General features: G+C 34.3%; 1 protein-coding gene across 1 annotated transcript in view; it reads right to left on the bottom strand.

Annotated features, from left to right (window-relative positions):
• The window catches only part of LOC127838009 (ribonuclease 3-like), a 521,860-nt gene that overhangs the window by 153,827 nt on the left and 349,426 nt on the right, over window positions 1–18,607 (bottom strand). The window lies entirely within an intron of this gene.

Here is an 18,607-nt window from a genome sequence, read left to right as displayed (position 1 = left end):
AATGATATCTTGGATGAGTTTGAAAATGGTTAAGTTTGCTTGAAAAACATGGCTGCCAAGGGGTGGGGCATTTTTCTGTACAGGCTATAGTAAAATCTTGTTAACACTCTAGGAACCACATTCATTGTCTGATCTTCATGAAACTGGGTCATAAGATTCATCCCAATAATATATTGGACAAGTTCGAAAATGATGCCGGTTGGTTAAAAAACTTGGCCGCCAGTGGTCTCAATGATATCTTGGATGAGTTTGAAAATGGTTAAGTTTGCTTGAAAAACATGGCTGCCAAGGGGCATTTTTCCTTATATGGTTATTGTAAAAACTTGTTAACACTCTAGAGGCCACATTTATTTTTCGATCTTTATGGAACTTGCTCAGAAGATTTGTCCCATTGATATTTTGGATGAGTTCAAAATGGAAACCTTTCCTTGAATAACATGGCTGCCAAGGGGTGGGGCGTTTTTCCTTGTATGGCTATATATGGCTATAGTAAAATCTTGTTAACGCTCTAGAGGCCACATTTATCGTCCAATTTTCATGAAACATAGTCAGAAGATTCATCTCAATAATATCTTGGAAGAGTTGGAAAATTATGCCGGTTCGTTAAAAAAACATGGCCGCCAGGGGGCGGGGCATTTTTCCTAATATGACTTGAGTTAAACCTTGTTAACACTTTAGAGGCCACATTTATTTTCCGATCATCATGAAACTTGGTCAGAAGATTTGTCCCTATGATATCTTTGATGAGTTCGAAAATGGAAGCCTTTGCTTGAAAAACATGGCTGCCTAGGGGCAGGGCATTTTTCCGTATATGGCTATATTTGGCTATAGTGAAATCTTGTTAACACTCTAGAGGCCACATTTATTGTCCTATCTTCATGACACTCGGTCAGAAGATTCGTCCCAATAATATCTTGGACGAGTTCAAAAATGATGCCGGTTGGTTCAAAACATGGCCGCCATGAGGCAGGGCATTTTTGCTTCTATGGCTATAGTTAAACCTTGTTAACAAGCTAGAGGCCACATTTATTTTCTGATCTTCATGAAACTTGGTCAGAAGATTTGTTCCAATTATATCTTGGATGCGTTCCAAAATGATTTTGGTTTCTTTAAAAACATGGCCACCAGGGGGTGTGGGATCTTTCCTGATAAGGCTATATATGGCTTTTGTAAAACCTTGTTAACACTCTAGAGGCCACATTTATTGTCCAATCTTCATGAAATATGGTCAGAAGATTTGTCTTATTGATATCTAGGATGAGTTTGAAAATGGTTACGTTTGCTTGAAAAACATGGCTGCCAAGAGGTGGGGCATTTTTCCTGATATGGCTATCTATGGCTATAGTTAAATCTTCTCTAGAGGCAACATTTATAGTCCTTTCTTTATGACACTCTGTCAGAAGATTCATCATAATAATATCTTTGACGAGTTCAAAAATGACGCCAGTTGGTTGAAAAACATGGCCACACGGGGGCGGGGCATTTTTCATTTCGCTAGGAAAGATTAGAGCTGCCTGTTAATACTTCACTGGTTCACTGTAGCAGACAGCCTATAATTATGTAAACAATATGTTTAAGAGCTTGTGGGACATATTGGCCAGTCTAGTGTTTATAACAGCATGTGCGACGACATTGGAAAGTTTATCATTGAAATCTGTACATATTGGCTGCTTTCAGGGAAAACGGGGCTTAATGCTGCATTAAAAGTCTGCCATGTGGGCAAAATTGTTTCTCAATAATTTAAAGGAAATAGATAAAGTATTAGATACACATATCACAACATGTACATGATTATAAGCTTGTTATTCTTTTGCAATGCAACCAAAATTCTAAAGATGGTTGCCAGTGCAGCAACCAATTGTGGAAAAAAGACATATTGTTATTATCCCCCGCCATAGGCGTAGGGATATTGTTTTGGCGTTGTCCGTCCGTCCTTCCGTACGTCCAGAGCCATATCTGGGAAGTGCTTTGGCGGATTTCATTTAAACTTGATATGAGTATGTATATGGATAAGAGGATGATGTAAGACAAACGGCATCATACACCATCAGTTAATAACAGAGTTATGGCCCTTTGTATCTTAAAAATATGCTTTTTTGTGTGTGTCCGGAGCCATATTTTGAAAGTGCTTTGGCGGATGTCATTGAAACTTGGTATGAGTATACCTGTATATATGGATAAGAGGATGATGCACGCCAAATGGCATTGTACACCATCTGTTAATAACAGAGTTATGGCCCTTTGTATCTTAAAAAAAAATGCTTTATTGAGTGTCAGATATAATACTTTTGTGTCCAGAAGCATATACGAACGTTGATTGTTATTGTTTACATTGCGATATTTCCGCGCATGCGCATTGACTGGAGGGCAAAAACACTGGTTACAGTAACGTAAAGCATGTATAAAGGGCTTTTGTTTCGTCAATATTTTGATAACAAATGCGAAATAAAAATGAATGTCTAAAAAAAAAATAGTGCTAATATATTATATTTAGTACCAATAAATGTATATTCACATATATATATCGATCCCTCTTCATAAAAACAATGTAGTTATAAGCATCAGAGTAAACGTGGTGGGAATACTAAATACTGACAATCCCACAAAACAAAACAATGAAATTGCCTTATTGTTTCTGATAGTAAGACTTTAATAAATGATATTGCAACAATAATAAAACACTTACTAATTTGATAATAATTATTAGTGGTATGGATATGTTGTTTTTTTCATCAGCTTGTAAGAGGTGCATTTAATCAATTATCAAACAAAGCCAAAAACGGAATACATTAAAATTTTAAATGTTATGGTTAACGGTATATACTTTTCCAATCAATAAATTTTCGTTTCGTTAACATTGAATGCCAATGTTAATAAATTTTATCATACAAACGCGGAAAAAACCCTGCATATTATGCAAATTGAATTGTCTTTGCATGTATATTGAAATCTCTTTACTAGTGACACGGTGCGTAAATTGTCATATAGAGTCCGTGCTAGTGATAATTAGTGATAATTTAAAGTCTAGCATTCTATTATTTACACATTATAAATTTCATTTCTTTAACGCAAGTATTTTTTACCATATTGTGATAGCTTCTTTTCATGATGTTATTGTGTACACTGAAGTAACGTAAAATCTTTACACGTACTAGCGAAGTTTACATTTGCCGGATCCCTTAATTACGTAGCAGTAATACTGCACAATATGTTAAAATTATATTTATTGAACACTGTTTTATAATGATTCAATTAACTGGCTAATATAATGCACTTGTTCCTGTTAATCCATTTTTGACAGATTTCGTCATTTTGTAATGTTGAAATATTTTGTTGAAGCAACTTTTCTTTTTTGCTTTAAAATTTGGCTTTAATGATTTCTCAAAATGCCAAGAGATGTCATGGAGGTATCATGAATTGTGTTTAATGAACAGACAATCGTCTGCAACATGTGGTTTATGGCATGGACCCAATGTGCCTTGGTTTATGACACCCTGTTGTCTTTGTCTGGACGGTCTCCGATCATAACGAGATAATCGATTTGTGATGAACAAAGATGCAATTTAACACCTATGCTGCAACACAGAGTGTCAAAACTGGTGTCTCAATTAAATAAATCAATTACATCAATCGATGAAATTTATTTAATGTGTAACAAGGTTAGTTTTTTTTAGACATATAAAGGTTACTACATGCATATGTTGCTAAGATAAAATCTATCTATTTGTTGTTTGTCTTTATCCTCAATTGTTTTCGTTCATTAAATCTATTTTATTCTGAACGAATTACAATTTCTGAGACTTGTTTTAACTTCAAATGGTCGCAAAGAAGTGCAAGTAGAGAAATTTTGTGGTAACCATATACCGTACTTGCTCTTAAATGGATTTCCACTCCCGAGTTCGTTTGAAGTAAAAACAAATAATAACAATATTATTCAAAAATAAAGATCCTTGCATGCTTATGTCTTTTCAGACATAATAAGTAAAATTATATTTGATATTATGCATGATTATCAACAAAAACGTTGATTTTGTCAAGGCAGTGCTATGAGATAGATATTGAGATAGACCTTCTGCATATGCGCGTTTTGCCCTCCAGTAGAAAATCGGGTCATTTAGCAGGTGCGCGTGACGTCACTCGTCAACGTTCGTATTGGCGGGGATATCAATTCAACGAATTTTTTGGTTTAAGTTATCTCTATAACGTAAATATGAGGATAAACAGTCACACACATCTCGACCTGTGCTTTAAGACACACTCTTTAAAATTTAAATGGGTTGTGTTCCTTTCAAACTTGCGATATGAAAAGCTATAACATTAGTTTGAAAACTGAGTTGCTTCTAAGATTATGCAATAGCTAACAACTTCAGTGCCTTCAGCTCTTTTATTAGATCTGCAACTAGGTGCCTTGTTCTACTTTTAGATCAGTTACTTGATGCTCTTTTTGTAGTCTTTGTTGTTCTGCAGTCTTAAGAGTGTTGCAGAGATTTCAAAGGATCATTGGTTCTCTGTTAACAGCATGATATCAATTTGCAGACAATACATGTAATTGATAACCCAACTGCCTGACTACTCTGGTTAATACTTATTGCACATCAATTACACAGTTGTTAAAATAAAATGTTTTCTTCTTAGATAAGGATCAGTAGTAACAATAAACATCTCTTATTGTATATGTATAGTGAGATACTTTGATTTCTTTGTCTAATCAATCTGGCTATTTGATGTTTGAAGTACTCTTCTTTCACATTTCTGTCGAATGAACAATGTACATAATAGTACTTGATGGCTAGGTCGAACTGAAAGTCTAATGTGGATATTGTTTTGATACTGAGTACTGTACATATAATTATCACTAAAATGCAGAGACGTAGTTTTCTGTTTAGTAAACATTAAACATACGTTACAGCACTTGATGGCTAGGTAGAGCTGAAATTGTAATGTTTTTTTTTATGTTTGAATTCTTTATCTTGTATATTTCTGTTTAAAAAAGAAATGTGCATAAAACACTTGATGGCAAAGTAACACAGTGTCCATATGTTTATTTAAGTGACACTTTGCTTTATTATTTTATGCTTAAAAGTATGCTACAATTTTTGTTGAACACTTATGCATCCATGTACTTATGCTGAACATAGATTTGTTTGTGATATTTGAAAATTTGAAAGTGAGAATAATAACTGTGCATTTAAACTCACTAAGATATTCTAACTGGGCATATACGTCTCTTCATTAATTCATTTTAGATCTTTGTTTTTTCTTAGATAATCATTAAAGTTTCAGAAACAAGTATACAATATTTTTAAAAGAGCAGATGTACATTTTTCGAATTTACTCCCTTGCAGATTCATTTTTATGTTTCATGTGCATTAATTTAAGCATTTATAGTGTTTTAAGGTACATTCATTTTCATATTATTTGTAACCTTTTGTATGCTTATTTAGATTACAATATTTTGCAAACAAATGATTTTTGACTTTCAAAGAAAAACCTCTGTTGTTCAGGTATTAACAGTGCTGTTCTATATACATTATATTATGATAAATAATTATTTTCATACGCTATTTCATCTTAATGAAAGAACATCTTTTCCATTATGATGTTTGCATCAGCAAGTGTAAATAGGGCATTGAAAATATGAATGAAATCGTTCATTTTATGCTAATTTTTGATATTGATATTAAATTGCATTATAACATGAACACACCTATAAATAAGTTGTGTTACATAAAATTTAATGATAACTCAAACCAGTAGTATCATATTCAATAATTTGGATCTGCATATTCTGATTGTTTAATAAAAGTTATTCTGTGTTCAAAATACACTGTGTTATGTTTCTTTCACCGTAACCTTCTCAGCATGATTAAATACTTGCTTGCCACCTCCTATAATATTGTGTAACACCCGTATCAGTGTAGCACAGCTTCTGTAATTAATGGTGCCATTTCATGCTGTGAATCTAGCAGTACTTGGGAGATCGAAGGCAATCAAAAATGATGGATATCCCTGTAAAACTCCTATGACTGTCTGGTAGGTGATGTAACTGCCCCTGCTGGTAACTGCATCAAAGACCTTTGATGTCTGGAAAGCCTAAGCTGGAAACTACATTAAAGACTTTTGATATCTGGCCTTTGATTTCTGAGTTATTTTGAGGCTGATTTCTGAGTCATTTTGAGGCATTTTGGTGAATGTTTTGTGTGATCATAAAAGATTTGTGTTTTAAACAGGATTTGTTGATTTTTTTGACTTAATTGATTGATGAAGTATGAACTTTGTGTGTGATAATCATAGATTTGTGTTTTGAACAGGATTTTTTTTTAACTTTATTAATGAGCTGTGCATTTTTGTGTGATTATCAAAGATTTGTGTTTTAAACGGTATTGATTGATTTTTAAATTGGAATTATCATTGCAAGGTGAGTCAATTCCTGTTTGTTTAAAAAAAACAAGGCTCTCAAGGGGTGGTAGTTTTCTTTGTATGTCTCTAGTTAAACATGTTTTATACTGTTAGTCACATTCTTAGTTTAATCTTAATGATACTAGCCCAGTACACATGTTCTAATGATATCTTTATTTTGTTTACTCAATTAGTTTGAATAATATCATCTTCAAACATGGTAACTATCTTTATGAGCATAATATTTTTTTCCAAGTCGTGTAACCCGCCCATTATAAAGTGTTCTTTTGAATTTGATGTATGCTTTTAGACCTTGTTTTATGCTATCGCCATGTTTGATGTTGTCTCCATTATTTTCTTTTTATTATACAAGAAATTATTACGTTGATCATAGGTACATGTTACCCAGATCGTACTACATGCTTTTTTTAAATGTCTTCAGTCTTGTTTAGCCACATGTGAAACATACATTTGTTTGGGAGGATGCCCAAGCTAAGAAACGTTCTGTTCAGCAAAGAAGTGCTGCCAGGAGAGAGATGATGAGGCAGAAAAGAATTTCAGAGAAGGGTGTTGGTGGCGAAGTTCTTGAGAATTCTTGTAAACCTATTTTTAAGGGTTTGAAAAGCCTCACAGTTTCATCTGACGAAAGATCGCTATATTCAGATGTGCGTATGATTCACCCTATTGTGACATCTGAGCCAAGTTGTTAATATGAACTCCATGAAAATCACATGTGATGTGAATGCCGCAGAAATTGCTAAAAATTGTACCTCAGATGTGATGAGTGACACAGAATCTGTTGTGAAGTGTACTAAAAGTGTGGTTGAAGCAACAACATCTACATCTCAAGCTGCACAATCAATTACCAAATGTATGCAAAAGCAAGCTCACGCAATATAGCCTAAACAAACTAAAAAGGATGCGGTTAGAGAAGCTCGTGCTACTACTGAATTAAAAAAAAAGACAAAATAGAAAACATGCAAGGGGATTATACATAAAAAACTAAAATCAGCTCAGAAATGTAATGAAGCCAAAAAAGATTTGTTAAATATGGACTCAAACAGTTACGATCAAGATTTCCACAGTCAAAATAGTTCATGTAAATCGTCTACAGATAAGTTGCTGACAATTCAATCAGAAACTTTCAAAACACCCTCAAAACAAAAGAGGCATAAAAAAAGATGTTCATGACCGTGATGCCTACACTCACAATGTTAACCTCACAAGTATTGAAAACAACTTTGTCTATGGGTATGAGCCAACAAATTTCCAATGTGCAAATATTAGTGATGAACAAAAACATCCTGACAGTGAACAAATGTGAAAGTCTACACAACAGAACATGAATGTATTGGGTGGGATGGCTTTTTCAAAAATAGTTACAGGATCTTTCAATCAGTCTGATTGTATATTTAGTTTTAAATCGCGTGGTAGCCAATGTACAATAAATGCTTCATGTTCTTAGATGTATGCAAAATATTATAATGTTGAAACATCACAACATTTACCAGATACTGTGTGATGGAGACATTGTGTACAATAAAACAGTCTCCACCTTGAAAAGAGTGAACAGGTCCATTAATAAGCTATTGTGCTTTGAAGAACTTCCAAATTCAGTGAATATTATTAATAGACAAATAATTGTTAATAAATATGACATTGTTTCAAGTGTATGCATACAAACATTCAATAGTGCTTATTTTCCAACTTTATACTAAGCCTTCCATACTACTTTTGATCAAAGTTCATACATACTGATTATGACTGGTGCCATTTGCTCAGCAGTGTTTATAAAATGTGAGAAGTATTTTTTTATTTAACTCCGAATATCATGGTCCAGATGGTTTATCATCTCCTGATGGCAAATCAGCCTTAGCAACTTAATTTTTTTTAGAAGATTTAGTACTTTTCTTGTACTCTATGTATACAAGTATGCATATTGACATCACTGGAGAAACTGAATTGCTGCCGGTTGGATTGTATTGTGAAACAGATCATGACTGCTGTGAAACTTATGCGGAAGATCCCTCCCAAGACTACACAACTGATGATATTGGTGTTGTTAAAGCACATGACACATGGACTGTTGGGTAGAAAAATGTGAACAAAAGTTCTGTTTCTAAACAAAGAATGATTCATCGAACAGAAAACAATACTTTATGTATTGAAGAACGTTTTCCGCATATATGCACTAAAGACAATTCAGCAACTTTGATAAGTAAATACTTTAATGATCAAAAACAGAGACATGAAATTCATAAACAAACAAAATACATTGAAAGAAAAGCATACTTTTCTTTGTACAAATAAAGACAAAGGCAATCTGACAAATTTAGGCTGAAAGAAAATGAATCTCGGAGAAATTTTAGATCATTAGCACAAAATAAGTTCATTTAGAGAAAAAGAACATGGAATTCAATGAGAAAAGCAAGACAGAATGCGGATTTTATAGCAAAAGAAAGAGACGCAAAGAGAACCTTTAGGCAATCACCTACAATCCAACTTATTGAAAAAGAAAGAAACTTCAATTCAATGAGAAAAGCAAGGCAGACTGAAGAATTTCAAACAAAAGAAAGGATCGCAAAGAATATCTATAGGCAATTACCTAAAAACCAACTTATTGAAAAAAAGAAAGAACATTCAATTCAATGAGAAAATTAAGGCAAAATGAAAAATTTCAAAAAAAGAATTGGCCGCAAAGAGAACCTTTCGGCAATCACCTACAATACAACTTATTGAAAAAGAAAGAACATTGAATTCAAAGAGGAAAGCAAAGCAGAATGAAGAATTTCAAACAAAAGAAAGGGTCGCAAAGAGAACCTTTTGGCAATCACCTAAATTACAACTTATTTAAAAAGAAAGAACATTGAATTCAAAGAGGAAAGCAAGATCAGATCCTTATAATTTAGAAACAGAACGAATAAAGAAAAAACAATGGGGGTCAAATTTGAGAACTAAAAGTTTAGAGGCCAAATTAAATCGATTGCAAAAAGCAGCAAACAGAAAAAGTAATAATTACATTTAGCACGAATGTTAACAAAGGAAGTCAGGTAAAACTTTGAATGATTGTATTGAACAATTTCATGCAGTAATTGAGATTGGGCCAATTTTCATCTGCAGCTGTTGTGAACAAATCTAGTTCCGACAAAGTGTGTCTGAAGCTACATGCCTTTCAAAAGAAGAACAGGAAAAGTATTTGACTACTTTGTCTGTTGATGCAAAACAGTGGATTTGTACTACATGTAAAGTAAATATCGCCCAAAGAAAAATACCAAAGCTGTCAGTAATTAAAGGTATGCAGTGGCCAGTTAAGCCAAAAGAATTGGATCTTCATTCATTAGAGGAACGCTTAATTGCTTTAAGAACACCTTTCATGCAGATACAAAAATTGTCCAGGGGACGACAGTTGTCTATAAAAGGAAATGTTGTTAATGTACCTGTTGATATACAACCTGTTGTTAACGCTTTGCCAAGACCGCTTGATGAAAATATAACAATTGCTGTGAAATAAAAAAATAAAATAAAAAAAGATGCCCTAAATAATGTGCTTTTTCGGAAAATGTTCGCCCTTTGATTGTTTTAAGCTGCTTTGGACTATTTAGTAAAACATAGTGATTTGTTCAAAAACACTAATATTGCATTAGATCCAGATTGGAAAAGAACTGTTACCGAGTCTAAGTTTGATGAAGTAGAACATTTTTGTGTAACACATTAGATAACTCACTACTAGATGGTACTCACTCTGAGTCTTCTAATCAAAATGAATCAAAACAAGACCTTTATGATTCAGATGCTGAAGAAATGGATCAAGAAAATGTTGGAAATTTTGATACTTTATTAGATGATGCAAATTTTGAAAATGGAAATGCAACATTCACATTTGTATCAGGTGAAGGTCACAGGCCATTGAGTTTATATCAAGATAAAGATGCAGAATATCTCTGTTTTTCCTGCTATTTTCTGTGGTCAGAGACGATTGGATAACGATCAAAGGCTTGTTCCCGTTCATTAAAGCGACATTGCTAAATGGGTATTACGCAGTGAAGATAGACGAGCTGCTAACAATGTTCCAAACATATTTTTCAAACTGAAGAAAATGCAAATGAAACAATTAAATGATAAAGTTAATCTTGCTCTTCGAAGATGCAAAGATAGCACAACGAACATTAATGTCATACAGGCTAAAGATCCAAATTTTATGGACGACATGGTAAAAAAAGATAAGGGCTATTACATATTCAGGCAACTGCGCAATTCTCCAGCCTTCTTGGAAACAAGGAAAAATGTTTTTGCTATGATTAGGCAATTAGGGTTGCCAACATGGTTTATGTCACTATCTTCTGCTGATACTAGGAGGCCTGATTTACTAAAAATGCTCACACAATTGTTTCTAGGCAAGGAATATAATAAAACACAGATTGAAAATCTTACTTGGGAATAAAAAATAAAGCTAATGCAAAAAGATTCAGTAACATGTTCAAGATATTTTGACCACAGGGTTAAGGAGTTTATCAACATTGTGCTGAAAAGTGAGCCTAAACCACATGGTAAATTAACAGACTATTTTTACAGAGTTGAATTCCAACAGGGTGGTTCACCACACATTCACATGCTTGTATGGATAGAAAATGCTCCAAAGTTTGAAATTAACAGCAATGAAGAAATATCTCTTTATGTGAATCAATTTTTGCAGTGCTGTTCTAAAACTGATGCTCTTGGCTCCTTAAATGAACTGCAACTTCATAAATACCCAAGAACCTGTCGCAAGAGAGACGACAAATTGTGTCGGTTTGGCTATCCACTGCCTCCACATCATGAGGCCATGGTTTTAGATCCTCTTGAAGAAGACAAAGACAAATACCATAAGTTGTATCAAAAACTTCAAACAAAAATAAATGATCACAAAGATGGGTATGATATCACATATGAGGAGATTCTCAAAACTGTTGTGCAGATGCCTGAAGCAGAATACATCAAGTGCATACGAAGTTCTTTGGCAGCTTCGAAAGTATTCTTAAAGCGATCTCCTAAAGACATACGAGTCAATTTATATAATGAATCTGTTTTGAAAGCTTGGAAGGCAAACATTGATATTCAGTTTGTTCTTGACCCTTATGCATGTGCGATGTACATTGTTTCACACATAAGTAAATAACAGAGAGGTATGAGTAATTTAAAGCATGCTGCAGCAAATGAAGTAAGAAATGGAAATTTTGATATCAAGAGACAAGTGCGACATATTGGAAATGTCTTTTCAAATAGTGTTGAAGTAAGTGCCCAGGAAGCTGTGTATTTAGTTCCTGGAATGTCACTCACAAAGAGCACCAGAGATGTTGTATTCATCAACACTTCCCCTCAAAATCAACGTATTCAATTGTTAAAACAAAAATTACTGCTTGATGAAATGCCAAATGATTCAACAGATGTTATGTCAGACAACCTCTTAAAAAGATATTTTAGGCGTCCATCAGCTTTAAACAATTGGTGCTTAGCTGATTATGTTTCTCAGATCAACATTCATTATCCAGAAAATTTGCCAAAATTAAATGATGAAGAAAGTGAGGAAAATCTAGTTGCAGATGATGACAAGGAATCTCATGAGTGTGATGATATCACATTTGGAACTGATGATACTATTCTTAGATTAAAAAACGGTGTAAACATCTGCAGAAGGAAAAATAAGAGAGTCATTCGTTATGTCCGTTTTAAGAAAATAACTGATGAAGAAAATCACTTCAGAGAAAAGCTGCTGTTATTTTATCCATGGAAAGATAAGGTAAATATTTGCTAGGGAAATTTGATACTTTCAAATCTCACTATCTGTCTATGCAGCGAATCATTGATGCCAAATGTAAAGAGTATGAACATTTTGCAGACGAATTAGAGCTAGCTAGAGATGTAGCTGAAGCAGATTGTGGAAGGCGACACTGCTAAGGAAGAAGCTATTGATTCTTAATTATTTATTTGCTTCAATCCTGATAGAGTATTTGAACACAAAGAATATATGATTGGTAATGAACTAGGTTGTTACGTTTCTGCTCCAAAAACTGTAACAAATGAACCATTTTATCTGAGACTGACTCATACGTAACCTTAATAGTAAACAAAACCAATTCTACAATCATGTCATTCATTGGATCAATAACAGAGATGAGCCCATTTACACATTTCTTACTGGTGGTGCTGGCGTTGAAAAAAGTGTTGTAATAAAAGCGTTGTACCAAACATTATATAGATTTCTTAATATGAAAGATGGTGAAAGTGCTGATGACTTAAGAGTGCTTCTTTGTGCTTTTACTGGCAAAGCTGCCTTCAATATAAACGGCCCAACTATTTCATCAGCATTTAGGCAAAAGTATAAGCAATCTGATCAAACATTAACTTGTGACAATTTGAAATCATTTCGATCAAAATATAGGAATTTATCAGTAGTAATTATTGATGAAGTTTCGATGGTCAGCAAAACCATGCTCTGCTTCATTGATCAAAGAATACCGATTGGTGGTGACATTGCAGTTGGTGATCTCTATCAGTTAAAACCTGTAAGTGGAAATTGGATATTTAATGAATCAACTTGTGATGCTACAGCGTTAGCTTCCAACCTTTGGAAAGAACATTTTAACATTTTTGAACCAACTAAAGTAATGAGACAAAAAGACGACCTTGAATTCTCCGAGTTACTCAACAGGCTCAGAGTAAATCAGGCTACATATGTTGATATTGCAAGACTCAAACTATGTGAAATAAGCGTTTCTTCTCCTTTGTATGACATCAATGCCTCATCTCTTTGCAGAGAATTGCTACAGAAAAGGTTATAATATCAAGTTTTACCAGTGTGGTTTCTCCAAAGCTTACCAGAGACAGGCAAGAACATGCTATTAGGACTTTGCCCAATGATCCAAATAAAACTGCAAACCTTCACAGTTCCCAAACTGTGGTAGTTGACATGATTTATGATTTAACTGTGAACATTCATACAGAAGATGAGCTTGCAAATGGTGCAACATGTGTTGTCAAGTATATTGAATACAAACAGACAGAAACCACTCGTTCAAGAATTATTTGGGTCCAGTTAGATAACGAAATAGCCGGACAGGAAACAAGAGTAAAATACAAGAATCGTTGATTTTATCATGCAGAAATTGATGCTAACTGGATACTTATTTTTGATATTGAAAGATATGTTACAGAAAACATTTCAAAGAAATCAGTTTCCTTTATAGCCATCAGGATGTTGTTCTGTGCACACAGCTCAAGGAAGTACTTTAGAGAAAGTTGTGATTGATTTATATTTATCACAGCGCAAAATTAGAAAAGTTCCACATCTGCATTATGTTGCACTTAGAAGAGTAAGATCTCTATCAAAATTACAAATTTTGAATAACAACGAGCTTTCATTGCACGTTGATGAACAGGTTCACGCAAAAATGGAAAGATTGCGACAACATGCTTCACTTCAACTGTGTAACTGTGTTATACACCCTTAGAGCAATTTGATTCAAATCAGTTTTTCAAAATTGTTTTCAATAATTGCAGGTCTTTAAACTTGCATTTTGATGATATAAAGGTTGATCATGATGTACTATCTTCACACATTGCTGCATTTGCAGAAACACGTTTATATTCCAAAGATGCCCAGGAAAACTATTACTCTATTGCAGGATTCAGTTTGATAAGGAATGATCAAAATGAAAAAAAATCCCATTAGAAGACCTCCACATGATTTGATTGTGTATATTAAACAAGACCCAAAATCCTTAAGGCATTACTTTCAGTAATGAAAACCTTGAAATTCTGTACCTTCATGTAAAAATTCATTTACAAAGCGCCGCCTTTGTCATCCACAAATTTTAAAGAAAAATTCCAATTCCATGTATGTCAATATAGATACAATATTTATTGGAGATTGCAACATTGATGCTCAAACAGACAACATGCTCTGTCAAATGGACACCTATGCATGTAAACAGTTAATCAATTCTGCCACAACAGACTTTGAATCAACTCTAAATTTGAATAGACTAGAAAATTACTGGTCAGAACATAAATAAATATATATGCAGAAAATATTAACATCAGTTGGCACCAACATGGAGTTGAACACTAATTACTGAACCATATATCTATATACTTGGAGGTGAAACCATAATGGCATGCCCACACTGCTTAGACTGGAGTTGTTATATTAAACTGACTTGGAGTTGCTTTCGAAACCATATATCTATATACTTGGAGTTGAAACCATAATGGCATACCCACACTGTTGAGACTGTGGTTGTTTTATTTAACTGACTGGGGTTGCTTTCGACATTTTGATCATTCACCGAAACTGACTTGGAGTTGAACACTGGAGTTGAACACTGGTTAAAGATTCATATATCTATATACTTGGAGAAACAATAATAGTATATTCACACCGAATGGCAATGTTTTGTTCACTGAGTTTTTTTTCGAAATCATTACATTTTACTGGCACTGACTTTATTTGAACACTTGCTTATGATCCATATATCTGTATACTTGGAAATGTAACAATAATTGTCAGTTACTAATTAGGTGAAGTGTTAGCTTTTGGTATTTATAAAGTTTGTGTTTTACCATAAAGTTAACTGAACTAACATGACCTATAATCATTACAAACATTAGAAATCCCAAATGCTGTCATCGTTATTGTTTGGATTGTTGTCATGTCAAGTATTTACATGGCCTACTTTTGGTTTCACATGCTGAGTATTGTCAAAGTGACGAACGCTTTTTGAAAACCATGGTAGCCAGGGGCGGGGTATTTTTCCTTATATGGCTACAGTAAGACCTTTTTAACATACTAGAGCCACATTTATTATCTTATCTCTATGAAACTTTGTCAGAAGATATATCCCAATGATATCTTGGCCTAGTTGGATATGGTTCCGTTTGGTTGAAAAGCATGCCTGCCTCGGTGCGGGGCATTTTTCTTTACATGGCTATAGTAAAACCTTGTTAACACTCTAGAAATCACATTTATTGTCCAATTTACTTGAAACTTAGTCAGATCATTTTTTCTTATGATGCCTTGTTCCTTATATGTCAATTGTAAACCTTGTTAACACTCTAGAGGCCACATTTATTGTCCGATTATCATGAAATTTGGTAATAAGATTTGTCCTAATGCTATATTGAACAAGTTCAAAAATGGGTCTGGTTGGTTGTAAAACATGGGCACCAGGGGCAGGGCATTTTCCTTATATGGCTATATATGGCTGTAGTAAAACCTTGTTAACACTCTAGAAGCCACATTTATTGTCCAATCTTTATGAAACTTGGTCAGAAGATTTGTGCTTTCAGTATCTCAGATGAGTTCGAAAATGTTTCTGGTTGGTTGAAAAACATGGTCGCCAAGGGGTGGGGCATTTTTCCATATATGGCTATAGTAAAACATTTTTAACACTCTAGTAATATTATAATCATGGGAGATGAAGTTCTACTTTTTAAGGTAGCTTATTGAGCGGCCACGAAAAAAAAAATAATCTGTGAGCATTATGGTTACTATCAACTTATGCACAGAAAGAATCGGCTTTCAATTTGATTTGATCTCCCCACTCATTCCATCCCGCGAAACCCTTAATTTTCCTAAGCAAGGTAATCATGCTATTATACAGCATTGCAGTTTACCTATATATTTTTTAAAAGGTCAGATAGCTTAATTGGTAAAGCAACCCAGGCCGGTATATGCAGATGGCTCATGGGTGGTCTCGGGTTCGAATCCCGATCTTCGTAGGTTAACTTGTGGTTGCAAGGCTGGCAACTGATAGTTTGACAATCTGTTTGGGGCGGGATTTTTAGGCTAACAGTTCAGTTCATCAGGTCACATGAAACACTTTAATATGGTCCGTTTGTTGTTTATTACTGATTAACATAATAATTAAAAGTTCTTTTCCTTATGCTAAGAAGCGCCTTGAATAATTTAATTCAAAAATTATCTTTATTAAAGTTTTTTGTTATTTTTTTTCTAATAAACATTAATCGAGCTCGCCTTGAGGCTTTGCCTTATTTCATATTATGGCTATAGTAAAACATTGTAAAATCTTTAGAGGCCACCTTTATTTTCCGATCTTCATGAAACTTGGTCAGAAGATTTGTCCCAATAATATCTTGGATGAGTTTGAAAAGGATTTCGGTTGTTAAAAAACATAGCAACCAGGGGGCGGGGCATTTTTCCTAATATGGCTATATATTGCTTAGTAAAATCTTATTAACACTCTAGAGGCCAAATTTATTGTCCGATCATCATGAAACTTGGTCACAAGATTTGTACCAATGATCTATTGGATCAGTTCGAAAATGGTTCCGGTTGGTGGAAAAACATGGCCGCCAAGGGGGCATGGCATTTTTCCTTATAAAGCTAAAGTAAAACCTTGTTAACACTCTAGAAGCCATATTAATTGTCCGATCATCATGAAAAATTGTCAGAAGATTTCTCCCAATGATATCTTGGACAAGTTCGAAAATGGTTCAAGTTGCTTGAAAAACATGGCTACCAGGGGGCGGGACATTTTTCCTTATATGGCTTCATGAATTTTCATGAAACTTTTTCAGAATATTTGTTTAAATGATATCTTGGATGTGTATGAAAATGGTTGTGGTCAGTAAAAAAAACGTGGCTGCCAGGTTGTTCGCTAGTCATGAAAGTTGGTAAGAACATTTTGTTCTAATGACATCTTGGGCTGCACAGAACAGGTCAGTTCCTTTCCTCTCATGTGAGCGACTTTGGGCCTTTCAGTCCCTCTTGATTAAATATTCAAGTTATTTTCAGATTTTAATTCGATGAAATAAATAAACTCTGATATTTTATTATTAACCGGAAATTCGGACCGGCATTATAGCATTTTCAATCGGACCTTTCTTAAAAACGTCGGTCAGGTCCGACGGTCCGGCACTTTTGAGAATGTCTGAAGAAGAAGACACATTTTCCGCCAAAATTATTTGAAATTTGGTTAAAACATTTGTTTCCTGGATATGACGGTTGAGTTCAAAAATGGTTCGAATCGGTAAAAAAACATGGCCACCATGGGGTAGGGGGTCTTCTTCCTTATTAGCTCACCTGAGCACAATATGCTCACGGTGATCTTTTGTGATCGCCTTTTGTCCGTCGTGCGTCGTGCGCCGTCATCATTTGCCTTGTGAACACTCCAGGGGTCACATTTATTGTCCGATCTTCACGAAACTTGGTCGGAACATTTGTCCTATTGATAAGTTCGAAACTGGGTCAAAAACTAGGTCACTACGTAAAACATGAAAAACTTGTGAACAATGTAGAAGTCACATTTGATGCCCAATCTTCATGCAACTTTGTCAAAATGTTTGTCTAAATTATATGTTGGTTGAGTTCAAAAAAGGTTCCGGTCCCTTGAAAAACATGGCCCCATTGGTAGGGAAACCTTGTGAACACTTTGGGGTTCACAATTTTTGCCCAATCATCATGAAACTTGGTCAAAACATTGGTTTCATTGATATCTCGTACGAGTTCGAAAATGGTCCAGATCGGTGAAAAATCATGGCCACCAGGGGGCGGGGCAATTTTCTCTATATGTATATGGTGAAAACATGTGAACACTAGAAGTCACATTTTTGGTCCAATTTTCATGAAATTTGGTCAGAACATGTGTTTTCTGGATATGACGGTTAAGTTAAACTTCTCTGCTTTGTGCGTGAACTATAAAGTTGAATTAGACGACGTTAACCATCAAAACGTTCGCATCCGCTTTCGCTTTCTGAACTGTTAAAACGCCCCCCCCCCCCCCAAAAAAAAAAATCTGTCAATATCAACTTACTTTGAAGGTAGCATCATCCTTGTTTTTAGTTATAACAGTTTCTTTTAGAAATTAATATGTTTATCAATCATTAAAAATTCGTTCATGTTTCAAAGTTTTTTTTATTACTAATCTAAAAACCAAAAAAGCTCATTGTTTTGGAAAAAGCTCGTTGTTTCAGCACAAGTGCACTTAAAAAAATCATTGGTTAAACATGAACAATTATCATTGATTGAGATACAGCTTGATTGCAATATTATATACTCGTCAGGTCTTTTATTTAGCCCACCCCATCAATTGCTGTTAACATCCTGTGATTGATAAGTACACATGTTAAATAGTCAAAGTGTATTTTAAACGTTTGAACAATCACTTATTTAATCTTTAATTGTCATGGCCAGAGCAGTTATTGACAGAAA

The sequence above is a fragment of the Dreissena polymorpha genome, chromosome 7 (assembly GCF_020536995.1).
Source record: "Dreissena polymorpha isolate Duluth1 chromosome 7, UMN_Dpol_1.0, whole genome shotgun sequence".
NCBI lineage: Eukaryota > Metazoa > Mollusca > Bivalvia > Myida > Dreissenidae > Dreissena > Dreissena polymorpha.
Note: the sequence above shows the minus strand (reverse complement) of the source record. Positions and strands in the feature narration are given on the sequence as shown.